Here is a 19,802-nt window from a genome sequence, read left to right as displayed (position 1 = left end):
CAAAAGGCAAATCGCAATCACCTATGGAGTGTAATTGCATTTCTACCAAGCAATTGTGGCTCCATGTTACAGTGATTGCGTTTTTCGGTCTTATTCCAGAGAATGAGAATGGCGTTCTAACTGCCAGCAAAATGTTGAACGCAGTGCACTTTTGCGATATACGCACATCACAGGCACTGCAAGGATTTACTGCAGTGCTTTGCTGAATACTGGCTATCAGCAAAGAGCAGAAACACTACCCACCAAAGCACCCCAAGTGTGAACTGGCCCTTAAGAGAACTTGATAAGTGATTACAAATTGTTGCAACCTGCAGAGTAGAACTCAGGGGCATATTTAAAATGATTTAAATATACCCCCAAATTCTAATAATGGGAAACAGTAAATTCGGGCGCCTGAGGCTAGTGGACAAATCGGGCGCCGCCATTCACTTCTATAATAAATATCGTTTAATGGGCGCCCGATAGGAAAAAAGGGCGCCGGTGAAAAATAACGTTTTAAAAGCGGCGCCCGGAGACTTAATGTTTTATTACTGCTTCTCATGATTACACATTATTTAATGATTTATACATTTTAAATATTATTTTTAAACGAAAAACAGTACAATATTTTTTTTCAAACATTATTTTTAAACGAAAAAAAGTACATTTTTTTTTTTACATTATTTTTAAACGAAAAAACCAACAGGGGGGTCTTAGGTTTAGGCACCAACAGGGGGGTCTTAGGTTTAGGAATCAACAGGGGGGGTCTTAGGTTTAGGCACCAACAGGGGGTCTTAGGTTTAGGCACCAAAAGGGGGGTCTTAGGTTTAGGCACCAACAGGGGGGTCTTAGGTTTAGGCACCAACAGGGGGGTCTTAGGTTTAGGCACCAACAGGGGGGTCTTAGGTTTAGGCACCAACAGGGGGGTCTTAGGTTTAGGCACCCACAGGGGGGTCTTAGGTTTAGGCACTAACAGGGGGGTCTAGGGGTTAGGGGTAGGTACAGGGAGGGTTACTTAGTAATTTTTTTTTTTTAACGTTATTATACGTTTCAGTATTTAAACGAAAGATTAACGTTTTTACAATTGCCGATTTAATGCACATTATTTAATGATTTATAACTTTAAAAAACATTAATTTTAAACGAAATATAGTACAATACATTTTTAAACGTTATCCATGCTTATCGTTAAAAACCCGGCGCCCTTTTTTCCCAGCGCCCCTTTTTAACGTACGCCTAATAATGGCCTCCTCCTCCCCATAGCCATACCAATCCTCACCAAAAAGATACAAAGCATAGAAACGCAAACAAAACAAAAAAAGATGCAGGCCAACAATTGTAATTCTGGAAAATACCAATTGCACTAGCAAAAACCCGGCAATGCAATTTACATGTTCATCGCCGTGCTGTTGCTATTGGCAAAATGGGAACGATACAATTTTTAAATCGAAACTTGCTTAATAAAAAAGGGCGCTAATTAGTTAATCTCCATCTAAGATCGTTTATTATATTCTTTTTTAACAGAGTCCTTTGGCTAATCCAGTTGGCTAAAACTAAATTACATTTTGGCCAATAGGATTGTAAGCCGGCCCACCATGGTAAGGTAGACTCTATTAGGGCGGGTTAGGGAATGGGAGTGAGAGAGGAATAGGGGATAGCGTTTTGGAGAAGGAAGATGGGGATAGGTGGTCTTAAAGGGTACCACTCTTACACCCTCAAGTGCAAAGTTGGGGAACACAACGACCACCTGATAATTAATTGGGATCCAGCTGGTCCCCCTTAGGCCAGGTTCAACACTGGGATCGCAAAAGGCAAATCACAATCGCCTACGGAGTATGATTGCATTTCTACTAAGCAACTGTGGCTCCATGTTGCAGTGATTGCGTTTTTCGGTCTCATTCCAGAGAATGAGAATGGTGTTCTAACTGCCAGCAAAATGTTGCACGCAGTGCACTTTTGCGATTTACGCACATCACAGGCACTGCAAGGATTTACCGCAGTGCTTTGCTGAATACCGGCTATCAGCAAAGAGCAGAAACACTACCCACCAAAGCACCCTAAGAGTGAACTGGCCTTTAAGAGAACTTGATTGGTGATTACAAATTGTTGCAACTTGCAGAGTAGAACTCAGGGGTGTATGTAAAATGATTTAAATACACCCCCAAATTCTAATAATGGCGTCCTCCTCCCCATAGCCATACCAATCCTCAACAAAAAGGTATAAAGCATAGAAACGCAAAAAAAAACAAAAAAAGATGCAGACCAACAATTGTAATTCTGGAAAATACCAATTGCACTAGCAAAAACCCGGCAATGCAATGTGCATGTTCATCGCCGTGCTGTTGCTATTGGCAAAATGGGAACGATACAATTTTTAAATCGAAATGTGCTTAATAAAAAAGGGCCCTAATTAGTTAATCTCCATCTAAGATAGTTTATTATATTCTTTTTTTAACAGAGTCCTTTGGCTAATCCAGTTGGCTAAAAGTAAATCACATTTTGGCAAATAGGATTGTAAGCCGGCCCACCATGGTAAGGTAGACTCTATTAGGGCGGGTTAGGTGATGGGAGTGAGAGAGGAATAGAGTATAGTGTTTTGGAGAGGGAAGAGGGGGATAGGTGGTCTTAAAGGGTACCACTCTTACACCTTCAAGTGCAAAGTTGGGGAACACAACGACCACCTGATAATTAATTGGGATCCAGCTGGTCCCCCTTAGGCCGGGTTCAACACTGGGATCGCAAAAGGCAAATCACAATCGCCTACGGAGTGTGATTGCATTTCTACTAAGCAACTGTGGCTCCATGTTGCAGTGATTGCGTTTTTCGGTCTCATTCCAGAGAATGAGAATGGTGTTCTAACTGCCAGCAAAATGTTGCACGCAGTGCACTTTTGCGATTTACGCACATCACAGGCACTGCAAGGATTTACCGCAGTGCTTTGCTGAATACCGGCTATCAGCAAAGAGCAGAAACACTACCCACCAAAGCACCCTAAGAGTGAACTGGCCCTTAAGAGAACTTGATTGGTGATTACAAATTGTTGCAACCTGCAGAGTAGAACTCAGGGGTGTATTTAAAATGATTTAAATACACCCCCAAATTCTAATAATGGCCTCCTCCTCCCCATAGCCATACCCATCCTCACCAAAAAGGTATAAAGCATAGAAACGCAAAAAAAACAAAAAAAGATGCAGACCAACAATTGTAATTCTGGAAAATACCAATTGCACTAGCAAAAACCCGGCAATGCAATTTACATGTTCATCGCCGTGCTGTTGCTATTGGCAAAATGAGAACGATACAATTTTTAAATCGAAACGTTCTTAATAAAAAAGGGCCCTAATTAGTTAATCTCCATCTAAGATAGTTTATTATATTCTTTTTTTAACAGAGTCCTTTGGCTAATCCAGTTGGCTAAAAGTAAATCACATTTTGGCAAATAGGATTGTAAGCCAGCCCACCATGGTAAGGTAGACTCTATTAGGGCGGGTTAGGTGATGGGAGTGAGAGAGGAATAGAGTATAGTGTTTTGGAGAGGGAAGATGGGGAGATAGGTGGACTTAAAGGGTACCACTCTTACACCCTCAAGTGCAAAGTCGGGGAACACAACGACCACCTGATAAATAATTGGGATCCAGCTGGTCCCCCTTAGGCCGGGTTCAACACTGGGATCGCAAAAGGCAAATCGCAATCACCTATGGAGTGTGATTGCATTTCTACTAAGCAATTGTGGCTCCATGTTGCAGTGATTGCGTTTTTCGGTCTCATTCCAGAGAATGAGAATGGCGCTCTAACTGCCAGCAAAATTTTGCACGCAGTGCACTTTTGCGATATACGCACATCACAGGCACTGCAAGGATTTACCGCAGTGCTTTGCTGAATACCGGCTATCAGCAAATAGCAGAAACACTACCCACCAAAGCACCCCAAGAGTGAACTGGCCCTTAAGAGAACTTGATTGGTGATTACAAATTGTTGCAACCTGCAGAGTAGAACTCAGAGGTGTATTTAAAATGATTTAAATACACCCCCAAATTCTAATAATGGCCTCCTCCTCCCCATAGCCATACCAATCCTCACCAAAAAGGGACAAAGCATAGAAACGCAAACAAAACAAAAAAAGATGCAGGCCAACAATTGTAATTCTGGAAAATACCAATTGCACTAGCAAAAACCCGGCAATGCAATTTACATGTTCATCGCCATGCTGTTGCTATTGGCAAAATGGGAACGATACAATTTTTAAATCGAAACGTTCTTAATAAAAAAGGGCCCTAATTAGTTAATCTCCATCTAAGATAGTTTATTATATTCTTTTTTTAACAGAGTCCTTTGGCTAATCCAGTTGGCTAAAAGTAAATCACATTTTGGCAAATAGGATTGTAAGCCGGCCCACCATGGTAAGGTAGACTCTATTAGGGCGGGTTAGGTGATGGGAGTGAGAGAGGAATAGTGTTTTGGAGAGGGAAGAGGGGGATAGGTGGTCTTAAAGGGTACCACTCTTACACCCTCAAGTGCAAAGTTGGGGAACACAACGACCACCTGATAATTAATTGGGATCCAGCTGGTCCCCCTTAGGCCGGGTTCAACACTGGGATCGCAAAATTCAAATCATAATCGCCTACGGAGTATGATTGCATTTCTACTAAGCAACTGTGGCTCCATGTTGCAGTGATTGCGTTTTTCGGTCTCATTCCAGAGAATGAGAATGGTGTTCTAACTGCCAGCAAAATGTTGCACGCAGTGCACTTTTGCGATTTACGCACATCGAAGGCACTGCAAGGATTTACCGCAGTGCTTTGCTGAATACCGGCTATCAGCAAAGAGCAGAAACACTACCCACCAAAGCACCCTAAGAGTGAACTGGCCCTTAAGAGAACTTGATTGGTGATTACAAATTGTTGCAACCTGCAGAGTAGAACTCAGGGGTGTATGTAAAATGATTTAAATACACCCCCAAATTCTAGTAATGGCGTCCTCCTCCCCATAGCCATACCAATCCTCACCAAAAAGGTATAAAGCATAGAAACGCAAAAAAAAAAAAAAAAAAGATGCAGACCAACAATTGTAATTCTGGAAAATACCAATTGCACTAGCAAAAACCCGGGAATGCAATGTGCATGTTCATCGCCGTGCTGTTGCTATTGGCAAAATGGGAACGATACAATTTTTAAATCGAAATGTGCTTAATAAAAAAGGGCCCTAATTAGTTAATCTCCATCTAAGATAGTTTATTATATTCTTTTTTTAACAGAGTCCTTTGGCTAATCCAGTTGGCTAAAAGTAAATCACATTTTGGCAAATAGGATTGTAAGCCGGCCCACCATGGTAAGGTAGACTCTATTAGGGCAGGTTAGGTGATGGGAGTGAGAGAGGAATAGAGTATAGTGTTTTGGAGAGGGAAGAGGGGGATAGGTGGACTTAAAGGGTACCACTCTTACACCCTCAAGTGCAAAGTCGGGGAACACAACGACCACCTGATAAATAATTGGGATCCAGCTGGTCCCCCTTAGGCCGAGTTCAACACTGGGATCGCAAAAGGCAAATCACAATCGCCTACGGAGTGTGATTGCATTTCTACTAAGCAACTGTGGCTCCATGTTGCAGTGATTGCGTTTTTCGGTCTCATTCCAGAGAATGAGAATGGTGTTCTAACTGCCAGCAAAATGTTGCACGCAGTGCACTTTTGCGATTTACGCACATCACAGGCACTGCAAGGATTTACCGCAGTGCTTTGCTGAATACCGGCTATCAGCAAAGAGCAGAAAAACTACCCACCAAAGCACCCTAAGAGTGAACTTAAGAGAACTTGATTGGTGATTACAAATTGTTGCAACCTGCAGAGTAGAACTCAGGGGTGTATGTAAAATGATCTAAATACACCCCCAAATTCTAATAATGGCGTCCTCCTCCCCATAGCCATACCAATCCTCACCAAAAAGGTATAAAGCATAGAAACGCAAAAAAAAAACCAAAAAAAGATGCAGACCAACAATTGTAATTCTGGAAAATACCAATTGCACTAGCAAAAACCCGGCAATGCAATGTGCATGTTCATCGCCGTGCTGTTGCTATTGGCAAAATGGGAACGATACAATTTTTTAAATCGAAATGTGCTTAATAAAAAAGGGCCCTAATTAGTTAATCTCCATCTAAGATAGTTTATTATATTCTTTTTTTAACAGAGTCCTTTGGCTAATCCAGTTGGCTAAAAGTAAATCACATTTTGGCAAATAGGATTGTAAGCCGGCCCACCATGGTAAGGTAGACTCTATTAGGGCGGGTTAGGTGATGGGAGTGAGAGAGGAATAGAGTATAGTGTTTTGGAGAGGGAAGAGGGGGATAGGTGGACTTAAAGGGTACCACTCTTACACCCTCAAGTGCAAAGTCGGGGAACACAACGACCACCTGATAAATAATTGGGATCCAGCTGGTCCCCCTTAGGCCGGGTTCAACACTGGGATCGCAAAAGGCAAATCACAATCGCCTACGGAGTGTGATTGCATTTCTACTAAGCAACTGTGGCTCCATGTTGCAGTGATTGCGTTTTTCGGTCTCATTCCAGAGAATGAGAATGGTGTTCTAACTGCCAGCAAAATGTTGCACGCAGTGCACTTTTGCGATTTACGCACATCACAGGCACTGCAAGGATTTACCGCAGTGCTTTGCTGAATACCGGCTATCAGCAAAGAGCAGAAACACTACCCACCAGAGCACCCTAAGAGTGAACTGGCCCTTAAGAGAACTTGATTGGTGATTACAAATTGTTGCAACCTGCAGAGTAGAACTCAGGGGTGTATTTAAAATGATTTAAATACACCCCCACATTCTAATAATGGCCTCCTCCTCCCCATAGCCATACCCATCCTCACCAAAAAGGTATAAAGCATAGAAACTCCAAAAAAACAAAAAAAGATGCAGACCAACAATTGTAATTCTGGAAAATACCAATTGCACTAGCAAAAACCCGGCAATGCAATTCACATGTTCATCGCCGTGCTGTTGCTATTGGCAAAATGGGAACGATACAATTTTTAAATCGAAATGTGCTTAATAAAAAAGGGCCCTAATTAGTTAATCTCCATCTAAGATAGTTTATTATATTCTTTTTTTAACAGAGTCCTTTGGCTAATCCAGTTGGCTAAAAGTAAATCACATTTTGGCAAATAGGATTGTAAGCCGGCCCACCATGGTAAGGTAGACTCTATTAGGGCGGGTTAGGTGATGGGAGTGAGAGAGGAATAGAGTATAGTGTTTTGGAGAGGGAAGATGGGGAGATAGGTGGACTTAAAGGGTACCACCCTTACACCCTCAAGTGCAAAGTCGGGGAACACAACGACCACCTGATAAATAATTGGGATCCAGCTGGTCCCCCTTAGGCCGGGTTCAACACTGGGATCGCAAAAGGCAAATCGCAATCACCTATGGAGTGTGATTGCATTTCTACTAAGCAATTGTGGCTCCATGTTGCAGTGATTGCGTTTTTCGGTCTCATTCCAGAGAATGAGAATGGCGCTCTAACTGCCAGCAAAATTTTGCACGCAGTGCACTTTTGCGATATACGCACATCACAGGCACTGCAAGGATTTACCGCAGTGCTTTGCTGAATACCGGCTATCAGCAAAGAGCAGAAACACTACCCACCAAAGCACCCTAAGAGTGAACTGGCCCTTAAGAGAACTTGATTGGTGATTACAAATTGTTGCAACCTGCAGAGTAGAACTCAGGGGTGTATTTAAAATGATTTAAATACACCCCCAAATTCTAATAATGGCCTCCTCCTCCCCATAGCCATACCCATCCTCACCAAAAAGGTATAAAGCATAGAAACGCAAAAAAAAAAAAAAAGATGCAGACCAACAATTGTAATTCTGGAAAATACCAATTGCACTAGAAAAAACCCGGCAATGCAATTTACATGCTCATCGCCGTGCTGTTGCTATTGGCAAAATGAGAACGATACAATTTTTAAATCGAAACGTTCTTAATAAAAAAGGGCCCTAATTAGTTAATCTCCATCTAAGATAGTTTATTATATTCTTTTTTTAACAGAGTCCTTTGGCTAATCCAGTTGGCTAAAAGTAAATCACATTTTGGCACATAGGATTGTAAGCCGGCCCACCATGGTAAGGTAGACTCTATTAGGGCGGGTTAGGTGATGGGAGTGAGAGAGGAATAGAGTATAGTGTTTTGGAGAGGGAAGATGGGGAGATAGGTGGACTTAAAGGGTACCACTCTTACACCCTCAAGTGCAAAGTCGGGGAACACAACGACCACCTGATAAATAATTGGGATCCAGCTGGTCCCCCTTAGGCCGGGTTCAACACTGGGATCGCAAAAGGCAAATCGCAATCACCTATGGAGTGTGATTGCATTTCTACTAAGCAATTGTGGCTCCATGTTGCAGTGATTGCGTTTTTCGGTCTCATTCCAGAGAATGAGAATGGCGCTCTAACTGCCAGCAAAATTTTGCACGCTGTGCACTTTTGCGATATACGCACATCACAGGCACTGCAAGGATTTACCGCAGTGCTTTGCTGAATACCGGCTATCAGCAAAGAGCAGAAACACTACCCACCAAAGCACCCCAAGAGTGAACTGGCCCTTAAGAGAACTTGATTGGTGATTACAAATTGTTGCAACCTGCAGAGTAGAACTCAGGGGTGTATTTAAAATGATTTAAATACACCCCCAAATTCTAATAATGGCCTCCTCCTCCCCATAGCCATACCAATCCTCACCAAAAAGGGACAAAGGATAGAAACGCAAACAAAACAAAAAAAGATGCAGGCCAACAATTGTAATTCTGGAAAATACCAATTGCACTAGCAAAAACCCGGTTATGCAATTTACATGTTCATCGCCGTGCTGTTGCTATTGGCAAAATGGGAACGATACAATTTTTAAATCGAAACGTTCTTAATAAAAAAGGGCCCTAATTAGTTAATCTCCATCTAAGATAGTTTATTATATTCTTTTTTTAACAGAGTCCTTTGGCTAATCCAGTTGGCTAAAAGTAAATCACATTTTGGCAAATAGGATTGTAAGCCGGCCCACCATGGTAAGGTAGACTCTATTAGGGCGGGTTAGGTGATGGGAGTGAGAGAGGAATAGAGTATAGTGTTTTGGAGAGGGAAGAGGGGGATAGGTGGTCTTAAAGGGTACCACTCTTACACCCTCAAGTGCAAAGTTGGGGAACACAACGACCACCTGATAAATAATTGGGATCCAGCTGGTCCACCTTAGGCCGGTTCAACACTGGGATCGCAAAAGGCAAATCGCAATCGCCTATGGAGTGTGATTGTATTTCTACTAAGCAATTGTGGCTCCATGTTGCAGTGATTGCGTTTTTCGGTCTCATTCCAGAGAATGAGAATGGCGCTCTAACTGCCAGCAAAATGTTGCACGCAGTGCACTTTTGCGATATACGCACATCACAGGCACTGCAAGGATTTACCGCAGTGCTTTGCTGAATACCGACTATCAGCAAAGAGCAGAAAAACCACTTATTAAAGCACCCCAAGTGTGAACTGGCCCTTAAGAGAACTTTATTGGCGATTACAAATTGTTGCAACCTGCAGAGTAGAACTCAGGGGCGTATTTAAAATGATTTAAATATACCCCCAAATTCTAATAATGGCCTCCTCCTCCCCATAGCCATACCAATCCTCACCAAAAAGGTACAAAGCATAGAAACGCAAACAAAACAAAAAAAGATGCAGGCCAACAATTGTAATTCTGGAAAATACCAATTGCACTAGCAAAAACCCGGCAATGCAATTTACATGTTCATCGCCGTGCTGTTGCTATTGGCAAAATGAGAACGATACAATTTTTAAATCGAAACGTTCTTAATAAAATAGGGCCCTAATTAGTTAATCTCCATCTAAGATAGTTTATTATATTCTTTTTTTAACAGAGTCCTTTGGCTAATCCAGTTGGCTAAAAGTAAATCACATTTTGGCAAATAGGATTGTAAGCCGGCCCACCATGGTAAGGTAGACTCTATTAGGGCGGGTTAGGTGATGGGAGTGAGAGAGGAATAGAGTATAGTGTTTTGGAGAGGGAAGATGGGGAGATAGGTGGACTTAAAGGGTACCACCCTTACACCCTCAAGTGCAAAGTCGGGGAACACAACGACCACCTGATAAATAATTGGGATCCAGCTGGTCCCCCTTAGGCCGGGTTCAACACTGGGATCGCAAAAGGCAAATCGCAATCACCTATGGAGTGTGATTGCATTTCTACTAAGCAATTGTGGCTCCATGTTGCAGTGATTGCGTTTTTCGGTCTCATTCCAGAGAATGAGAATGGCGCTCTAACTGCCAGCAAAATTTTGCACGCAGTGCACTTTTGCGATATACGCACATCACAGGCACTGCAAGGATTTACCGCAGTGCTTTGCTGAATACCGGCTATCAGCAAAGAGCAGAAACACTACCCACCAAAGCACCCCAAGAGTGAACTGGCCCTTAAGAGAACTTGATTGGTGATTACAAATTGTTGCAACCTGCAGAGTAGAACTCAGGGGTGTATTTAAAATGATTTAAATACACCCCCAAATTCTAATAATGGCCTCCTCCTCCCCATAGCCATACCAATCCTCACCAAAAAGGGACAAAGCATAGAAACGCAAACAAAACAAAAAAAGATGCAGGCCAACAATTGTAATTCTGGAAAATACCAATTGCACTAGCAAAAACCCGGCAATGCAATTTACATGTTCATCGCCGTGCTGTTGCTATTGGCAAAATGAGAACGATACAATTTTTAAATCGAAACGTTCTTAATAAAAAAGGGCCCTAATTAGTTAATCTCCATCTAAGATAGTTTATTATATTCTTTTTTTAACAGAGTCCTTTGGCTAATCCAGTTGGCTAAAACTAAATCACATTTTGGCAAATAGGATTGTAAGCCGGCCCACCATGGTAAGGTAGACTCTATTAGGGCGGGTTAGGTGATGGGAGTGAGAGAGGAATAGAGTATAGTGTTTTGGAGAGGGAAGAGGGGGATAGGTGGTCTTAAAGGGTACCACTCTTACACCTTCAAGTGCAAAGTTGGGGAACACAACGACCACCTGATAATTAATTGGGATCCAGCTGGTCCCCCTTAGGCCGGGTTCAACACTGGGATCGCAAAAGGCAAATCGCAATCGCCTATGGAGTGTGATTGCATTTCTACTAAGCAATTGTGGCTCCATGTTGCAGTGATTGCGTTTTTCGGTCTCATTCCAGAGAATGAGAATGGCGCTCTAACTGCCAGCAAAATGTTGCACGCAGTGCACTTTTGCGATATACGCACATCACAGGCACTGCAAGGTTTTACCGCAGTGCTTTGCTGAATACCGGCTATCAGCAAAGAGCAGAAACACTACCCACCAAAGCACCCCAAGAGTGAACTGGCCCTTAAGAGAACTTGATTGGTGATTACAAATTGTTGCAACCTGCAGAGTAGAACTCAGGGGTGTATTTAAAATGATTTAAATACACCCCCACATTCTAATAATGGCCTCCTCCTTCCCATAGCCATACCAATCCTCACCAAAAAGGTACAAAGCATAGAAACGCAAACAAAACAAAAAAAGATGCAGGCCAACAATTGTAATTCTGGAAAATACCAATTGCACTAGCAAAAACCCGGCAATGCAATTTACATGTTCATCGCCGTGCTGTTGCTATTGGCAAAATGAGAACGATACAATTTTTAAATCGAAATGTGCTTAATAAAAAAGGGCCCTAATTAGTTAATCTCCATCTAAGATAGTTTATTATATTCTTTTTTTAACAGAGTCCTTTGGCTAATCCAGGTGGCTAAAAGTAAATCACATTTTGGCAAATAGGATTGTAAGCCGGCCCACCATGGTAAGGTAGACTCTATTAGGGCGGGTTAGGTGATGGGAGTGAGAGAGGAATAGAGTATAGTGTTTTGGAGAGGGAAGAGGGGGATAGGTGGTCTTAAAGGGTACCACTCTTACACCTTCAAGTGCAAAGTTGGGGAACACAACGACCACCTGATAATTAATTGGGATCCAGCTGGTCCCCCTTAGGCCGGGTTCAACACTGGGATCGCAAAAGGCAAATCACAATCGCCTACGGAGTGTGATTGCATTTCTACTAAGCAACTGTGGCTCCATGTTGCAGTGATTGCGTTTTTCGGTCTCATTCCAGAGAATGAGAATGGTGTTCTAACTGCCAGCAAAATGTTGCACGCAGTGCACTTTTGCGATTTACGCACATCACAGGCACTGCAAGGATTTACCGCAGTGCTTTGCTGAATACCGGCTATCAGCAAAGAGCAGAAACACTACCCACCAAAGCACCGTAAGTGTGAACTGGCCCTTAAGAGAACTTGATTGGTGATTACAAATTGTTGCAACCTGCAGAGTAGAACTCAGGGGTGTATTTAAAATGATTTAAATACACCCCCAAATTCTAATAATGGCCTCCTCCTCCCCATAGCCATACCAATCCTCACCAAAAAGGTACAAAGCATAGAAACGCAAACAAAACAAAAAAAGATGCAGGCCAACAATTGTAATTCTGGAAAATACCAATTGCACTAGCAAAAACCCGGCAATGCAATTTACATGTTCATCGCCGTGCTGTTGCTATTGGCAAAATGAGAACGATACAATTTTTAAATCGAAATGTGCTTAATAAAAAAGGGCCCTAATTAGTTAATCTCCATCTAAGATAGTTTATTATATTCTTTTTTTAACAGAGTCCTTTGGCTAATCCAGGTGGCTAAAAGTAAATCACATTTTGGCAAATAGGATTGTAAGCCGGCCCACCATGGTAAGGTAGACTCTATTAGGGCGGGTTAGGTGATGGGAGTGAGAGAGGAATAGAGTATAGTGTTTTGGAGAGGGAAGAGGGGGATAGGTGGTCTTAAAGGGTACCACTCTTACACCTTCAAGTGCAAAGTTGGGGAACACAACGACCACCTGATAATTAATTGGGATCCAGCTGGTCCCCCTTAGGCCTGGTTCAACACTGGGATCGCAAAAGGCAAATCACAATCGCCTACGGAGTGTGATTGCATTTCTACTAAGCAACTGTGGCTCCATGTTGCAGTGATTGCGTTTTTCGGTCTCATTCCAGAGAATGAGAATGGTGTTCTAACTGCCAGCAAAATGTTGCACGCAGTGCACTTTTGCGATTTACGCACATCACAGGCACTGCAAGGATTTACCGCAGTGCTTTGCTGAATACCGGCTATCAGCAAAGAGCAGAAACACTACCCACCAAAGCACCCTAAGAGTGAACTGGCCCTTAAGAGAACTTGATTGGTGATTACAAATTGTTGCAACCTGCAGAGTAGAACTCAGGGGTGTATGTAAAATGATTTAAATACACCCCCAAATTCTAATAATGGCCTCCTCCTCCCCATAGCCATACCCATCCTCACCAAAAAGGTATAAAGCATAGAAACGCAAAAAAAAAACAAAAAAAGATGCAGACCAACAATTGTAATTCTGGAAAATACCAATTGCACTAGCAAAAACCCGGCAATGCAATTTACATGTTCATCGCCGTGCTGTTGCTATTGGCAAAATGAGAACGATACAATTTTTAAATCGAAACGTTCTTAATAAAAAAGGGCCCTAATTAGTTAATCTCCATCTAAGATAGTTTATTATATTCTTTTTTTTAACAGAGTCCTTTGGCTAATCCAGTTGGCTAAAAGTAAATCACATTTTGGCAAATAGGATTGTAAGCCGGCCCACCATGGTAAGGTAGACTCTATTAGGGCGGGTTAGGTGATGGGAGTGAGAGAGGAATAGAGTATAGTGTTTTGGAGAGGGAAGAGGGGGATAGGTGGACTTAAAGGGTACCACTCTTAAACCCTCAAGTGCAAAGTCGGGGAACACAACGACCACCTGATAAATAATTGGGATCCAGCTGGTCCACCTTAGGCCGGTTCAACTCTGGGATCGCAAAAGGCAAATCGCAATCGCCTATGGAGTGTGATTGTATTTTTACTAAGCAATTGTGGCTCCATGTTGCAGTGATTGCGTTTTTCGGTCTCATTCCAGAGAATGAGAATGGCGCTCTAACTGCCAGCAAAATGTTGCACGCAGTGCACTTTTGCGATATACGCACATCACAGGCACTGCAAGGATTTACCGCAGTGCTTTGCTGAATACCGACTATCAGCAAAGAGCAGAAAAACCACTTATTAAAGCACCCCAAGTGTGAACTGGCCCTTAAGAGAACTTTATTGGCGATTACAAATTGTTGCAACCTGCAGAGTAGAACTCAGGGGCGTATTTAAAATGATTTAAATATACCCCCAAATTCTAATAATGGCCTCCTCCTCCCCATAGCCATACCAATCCTCACCAAAAAGGTACAAAGCATAGAAACGCAAACAAAACAAAAAAAGATGCAGGCCAACAATTGTAATTCTGGAAAATACCAATTGCACTAGCAAAAACCCGGCAATGCAATTTACATGTTCATCGCCGTGCTGTTGCTATTGGAAAAATGGGAACGATACAATTTTTAAATTGAAACGTGCTTAATAAAAAAGGGCGCTAATTAGTTAATCTCCATCTAAGAGAGTTTATTATATTATTTTTTTAACAGAGTCCTTTGGCTAATCCAGTTGGCTAAAACTAAATCACATTTTGGCAAATAGGATTGTAAGCCGGCCCACCATGGTAAGGTAGACTCTATTAGGGCGGGTTAGGTGATGGGAGTGAGAGAGGAATAGAGTATAGTGTTTTGGAGAGGGAAGAGGGGGATAGGTGGTCTTAAAGGGTACCACTCTTACACCCTCAAGTGCAAAGTCGGGGAACACAACGACCACCTGATAAATAATTGGGATCCAGCTGGTCCCCCTTAGGCCGGTTCAACACTGGGATCGCAAAAGGCAAATCGCAATCGCCTATGGAGTGTGATTGCATTTCTACTAAGCAATTGTGGCTCCATGTTGCAGTGATTGCGTTTTTCGGTCTCATTCCAGAGAATGAGAATGGCGCTCTAACTGCCAGCAAAATGTTGCACGCAGTGCACTTTTGCGATATACGCACATCACAGGCACTGCAAGGATTTACCGCAGTGCTTTGCTGAATACCGGCTATCAGCAAAGAGCAGAAACACTACCCACCAAAGCACCCCAAGAGTGAACTGGCCCTTAAGAGAACTTGATTGGTGATTACAAATTGTTGCAACCTGCAGAGTAGAACTCAGGGGTGTATTTAAAATGATTTAAATACACCCCCAAATTCTAATAATGGCCTCCTCCTCCCCATAGCCATACCAATCCTCACCAAAAAGGGACAAAGCATAGAAACGCAAACAAAACAAAAAAAGATGCAGGCCAACAATTGTAATTCTGGAAAATACCAATTGCACTAGCAAAAAACCGGCAATGCAATTTACATGTTCATCGCCGTGCTGTTGCTATTGCCAATATGGGAACGATACAATTTTTAAATCGAAACGTTCTTAATAAAAAAGGGCCCTAATTAGTTAATCTCCATCTAAGATAGTTTATTATATTCTTTTTTTAACAGAGTCCTTTGGCTAATCCAGTTGGCTAAAAGTAAATCACATTTTGGCCAATAGGATTGTAAGCCGGCCCACCATGGTAAGGTAGATTCTATTAGGGCGGGTTAGGTGATGGGAGTGAGAGAGGAATAGAGTATAGTGTTTTGGAGAGGGAAGAGGGGGATAGGTGGTCTTAAACGGTACCACTCTTACACCCTCAAGTGCAAAGTTGGGGAACACAACGACCACCTGATAATTAATTGGGATCCAGCTGGTCCCCCTTAGGCCGGGTTCAACACAAAGGCAAATCACAATCGCCTACGGAGTATGATTGCATTTCTACTAAGCAACTGTGGCTCCATGTTGCAGTGATTGCGTTTTTCGGTCTCATTTCAGAGAATGAGAATGGTGTTCTAACTGCCAGCAAAATGTTGCACGCAGTGCACTTTTGCGATTTACGCACATCACACGCACTGCAAGGATTTACCGCAGTGCTTTGCTGAATACCGGCTATCAGCAAAGAGCAGAAACACTACCCACCAAAGCACCCTAAGAGTGAACTGGCCCTTAAGAGAACTTGATTGGTGATTACAAATTGTTGCAACCTGCAGAGTAGAACTCAGGGGTGTATGTAAAATGATTTAAATACACCCCCAAATTCTAATAATGGCGTCCTCCTCCCCATAGCCATACCAATCCTCACCAAAAAGGTATAAAGCATAGAAACGCAACAAAAAACAAAAAAAGATGCAGACCAACAATTGTAATTCTGGAAAATACCAATTGCACTAGCAAAAACCCGGCAATGCAATGTGCATGTTCATCGCCGTGCTGTTGCTATTGGCAAAATGGGAACGATACAATTTTTAAATCGAAATGTGCTTAATAAAAAAGGGCCCTAATTAGTTAATCTCCATCTAAGATAGTTTATTATATTCTTTTTTTAACAGAGTCCTTTGGCTAATCCAGTTGGCTAAAAGTAAATCACATTTTGGCAAATAGGATTGTAAGCCGGCCCACCATGGTAAGGTAGACTCTATTAGGGCGGGTTAGGTGATGGGAGTGAGAGAGGAATAGAGTATAGTGTTTTGGAGAGGGAAGAGAGGGATAGGTGGACTTAAAGGGTACCACTCTTACACCCTCAAGTGCAAAGTCGGGGAACACAACGACCACCTGATAAATAATTGGTATCCAGCTGGTCCCCCTTAGGCCGGGTTCAACACTGGGATCGCAAAAGGCAAATCACAATCGCCTACGGAGTGTGATTGCATTTCTACTAAGCAATTGTGGCTCCATGTTGCAGTGATTGCGTTTTTCGGTCTCATTCCAGAGAATGAGAATGGTGTTCTAACTGCCAGCAAAATGTTGCACGCAGTGCACTTTTGCGATTTACACACATCACAGGCACTGCAAGGATTTACCGCAGTGCTTTGCTGAATACCGGCTATCAGCAATGAGCAGAAAAACTACTTATTAAAGCACCCCAAGAGTGAACTGGCCCTTAAGAGAACTTGATTGATGATTACAAATTGTTGCAACCTGCAGAGTAGAAGTCAGGGGTGTATTTAAAATGATTTAAATACACCCCCAAATTCTAATAATGGCCTCCTCCTCCCCATAGCCATACCAATCCTCACCAAAAAGGGACAAAGCATAGAAACGCAAACAAAACAAAAAAAGATGCAGGCCAACAATTGTAATTCTTGAAAATAACAATTGCACTAGCAAAAACCCGGCAATGCAATTTACATGTTCATCGCCGTGCTGTTGCTATTGGCAAAATGGGAATGATACAATTTTTAAATCGAAACGTTCTTAATAAAAAAGGGCGCTAATTAGTTAATCTCCATCTAAGAGAGTTTATTATATTCTTTTTTTAACAGAGTCCTTTGGCTAATCCAGTTGGCTAAAACTAAATCACATTTTGGCAAATAGGATTGTAAGCCGGCCCAGCATGGTAAGGTAGACTCTATTAGGGCGGGTTAGGTGATGGGAGTGAGAGAGGAATAGAGTATAGCGTTTTGGAGAGGGAAGAGGGGGATAGGTGGTCTTAAAGGGTACCACTCTTACACCCTCAAGTGCAAAGTCGGGGAACACAACGACCTCCTGATAAATAATTGGGATCCAGCTGGTCCCCCTTAGGCCGGTTCAACACTGGGATCGCAAAAGGCAAATCGCAATCGCCTATGGAGTGTGATTGCATTTCTACTAAGCAATTGTGGCTCCATGTTGCAGTGATTGCGTTTTTTGGTCTCATTCCAGAGAATGAGAATGGCGCTCTAACTGCCAGCAAAATGTTGCACGCAGTGCACTTTTGCGATATACGCACATCACAGGCACTGCAAGGATTTACCGCAGTGCTTTGCTGAATACCGGCTATCAGCAAAGAGCAGAAACACTACCCCCCAAAGCACCCCAAGAGTGAACTGGCCCTTAAGAGAACTTGATTGGTGATTACAAATTGTTGCAACCTGCAGAGTAGAACTCAGGGGTGTATTTAAAATGATTTAAATACACCCCCAAATTCTAATAATGGCCTCCTCCTCCCCATAGCCATACCAATCCTCACCAAAAAGGGACAAAGCATAGAAACGCAAACAAAACAAAAAAAGATGCAGGCCAACAATTGTAATTCTGGAAAATACCAATTGCACTAGCAAAAACCCGGCAATGCAATGTGCATGTTCATCGCCGTGCTGTTGCTATTGGCAAAATGGGAACGATACAATTTTTAAATCGAAATGTGCTTAATAAAAAAGGGCCCTAATTAGTTAATCTCCATCTAAGATAGTTTATTATATTCTTTTTTTTAACAGAGTCCTTTGGCTAATCCAGTTGGCTAAAAGTAAATCGCATTTTGGCAAATAGGATTGTAAGCCGGCCCACCATGGTAAGGTAGACTCTATTAGGGCGGGTTAGGTGATGGGAGTGAGAGAGGAATAGAGTATAGTGTTTTGGAGAGGGAAGATGGGGAGATAGGTGGACTTAAAGGGTACCACTCTTACACCCTCAAGTGCAAAGTCGGGGAACACAACGACCACCTGATAAATAATTGGGATCCAGCTGGTCCCCCTTAGGCCGGTTCAACACTGGGATCGCAAAAGGCAAATCGCAATCGCCTATGGAGTGTGATTGCATTTCTACTAAGCAATTGTGGCTCCATGTTGCAGTGATTGCGTTTTTCGGTCTCATTCCAGAGAATGAGAATGGCGCTCTAACTGCCAGCAAAATGTTGCACGCAGTGCACTTTTGCGATATACGCACATCACAGGCACTGCAAGGATTTACCGCAGTGCTTTGCTGAATACCGGCTATCAGCAAAGAGCAGAAACACTACCCCCCAAAGCACCCCAAGAGTGAACTGGCCCTTAAGAGAACTTGATTGGTGATTACAAATTGTTGCAACCTGCAGAGTAGAACTCAGGGGTGTATTTAAAATGATTTAAATACACCCCCAAATTCTAATAATGGCCTCCTCCTCCCCATAGCCATACCAATCCTCACCAAAAAGGGACAAAGCATAGAAACGCAAACAAAACAAAAAAAGATGCAGGCCAACAATTGTAATTCTGGAAAATACCAATTGCACTAGCAAAAACCCGGCAATACAATGTGCATGTTCATCGCCGTGCTGTTGCTATTGGCAAAATGGGAACGATACAATTTTTAAATCGAAATGTGCTTAATAAAAAAGGGCCCTAATTAGTTAATCTCCATCTAAGATAGTTTATTATATTCTTTTTTTAACAGAGTCCTTTGGCTAATCCAGTTGGCTAAAAGTAAATCACATTTTGGCAAATAGGATTGTAAGCCGGCCCACCATGGTAAGGTAGACTCTATTAGGGCGGGTTAGGTGATGGGAGTGAGAGAGGAATAGAGTATAGTGTTTTGGAGAGGGAAGATGGGGAGATAGGTGGACTTAAAGGGTACCACTCTTACACCCTCAAGTGCAAAGTCGGGGAACACAACGACCACCTGATAAATAATTGGGATCCAGCTGGTCCCCCTTAGGCCGGTTCAACACTGGGATCGCAAAAGGCAAATCGCAATCGCCTATGGAGTGTGATTGCATTTCTACTAAGCAATTGTGGCTCCATGTTGCAGTGATTGCGTTTTTCGGTCTCATTCCAGAGAATGAGAATGGCGCTCTAACTGCCAGCAAAATGTTGCACGCAGTGCACTTTTGCGATATACGCACATCACAGGCACTGCAAGGATTTACCGCAGTGCTTTGCTGAATACCGGCTATCAGCAAAGAGCAGAAACACTACCCCCCAAAGCACCCCAAGAGTGAACTGGCCCTTAAGAGAACTTGATTGGTGATTACAA

The sequence above is a fragment of the Hyperolius riggenbachi genome, chromosome 9, assembly GCF_040937935.1.
Source record: "Hyperolius riggenbachi isolate aHypRig1 chromosome 9, aHypRig1.pri, whole genome shotgun sequence".
Taxonomy (NCBI): Eukaryota; Metazoa; Chordata; class Amphibia; order Anura; family Hyperoliidae; genus Hyperolius; species Hyperolius riggenbachi.
Note: the sequence above shows the minus strand (reverse complement) of the source record.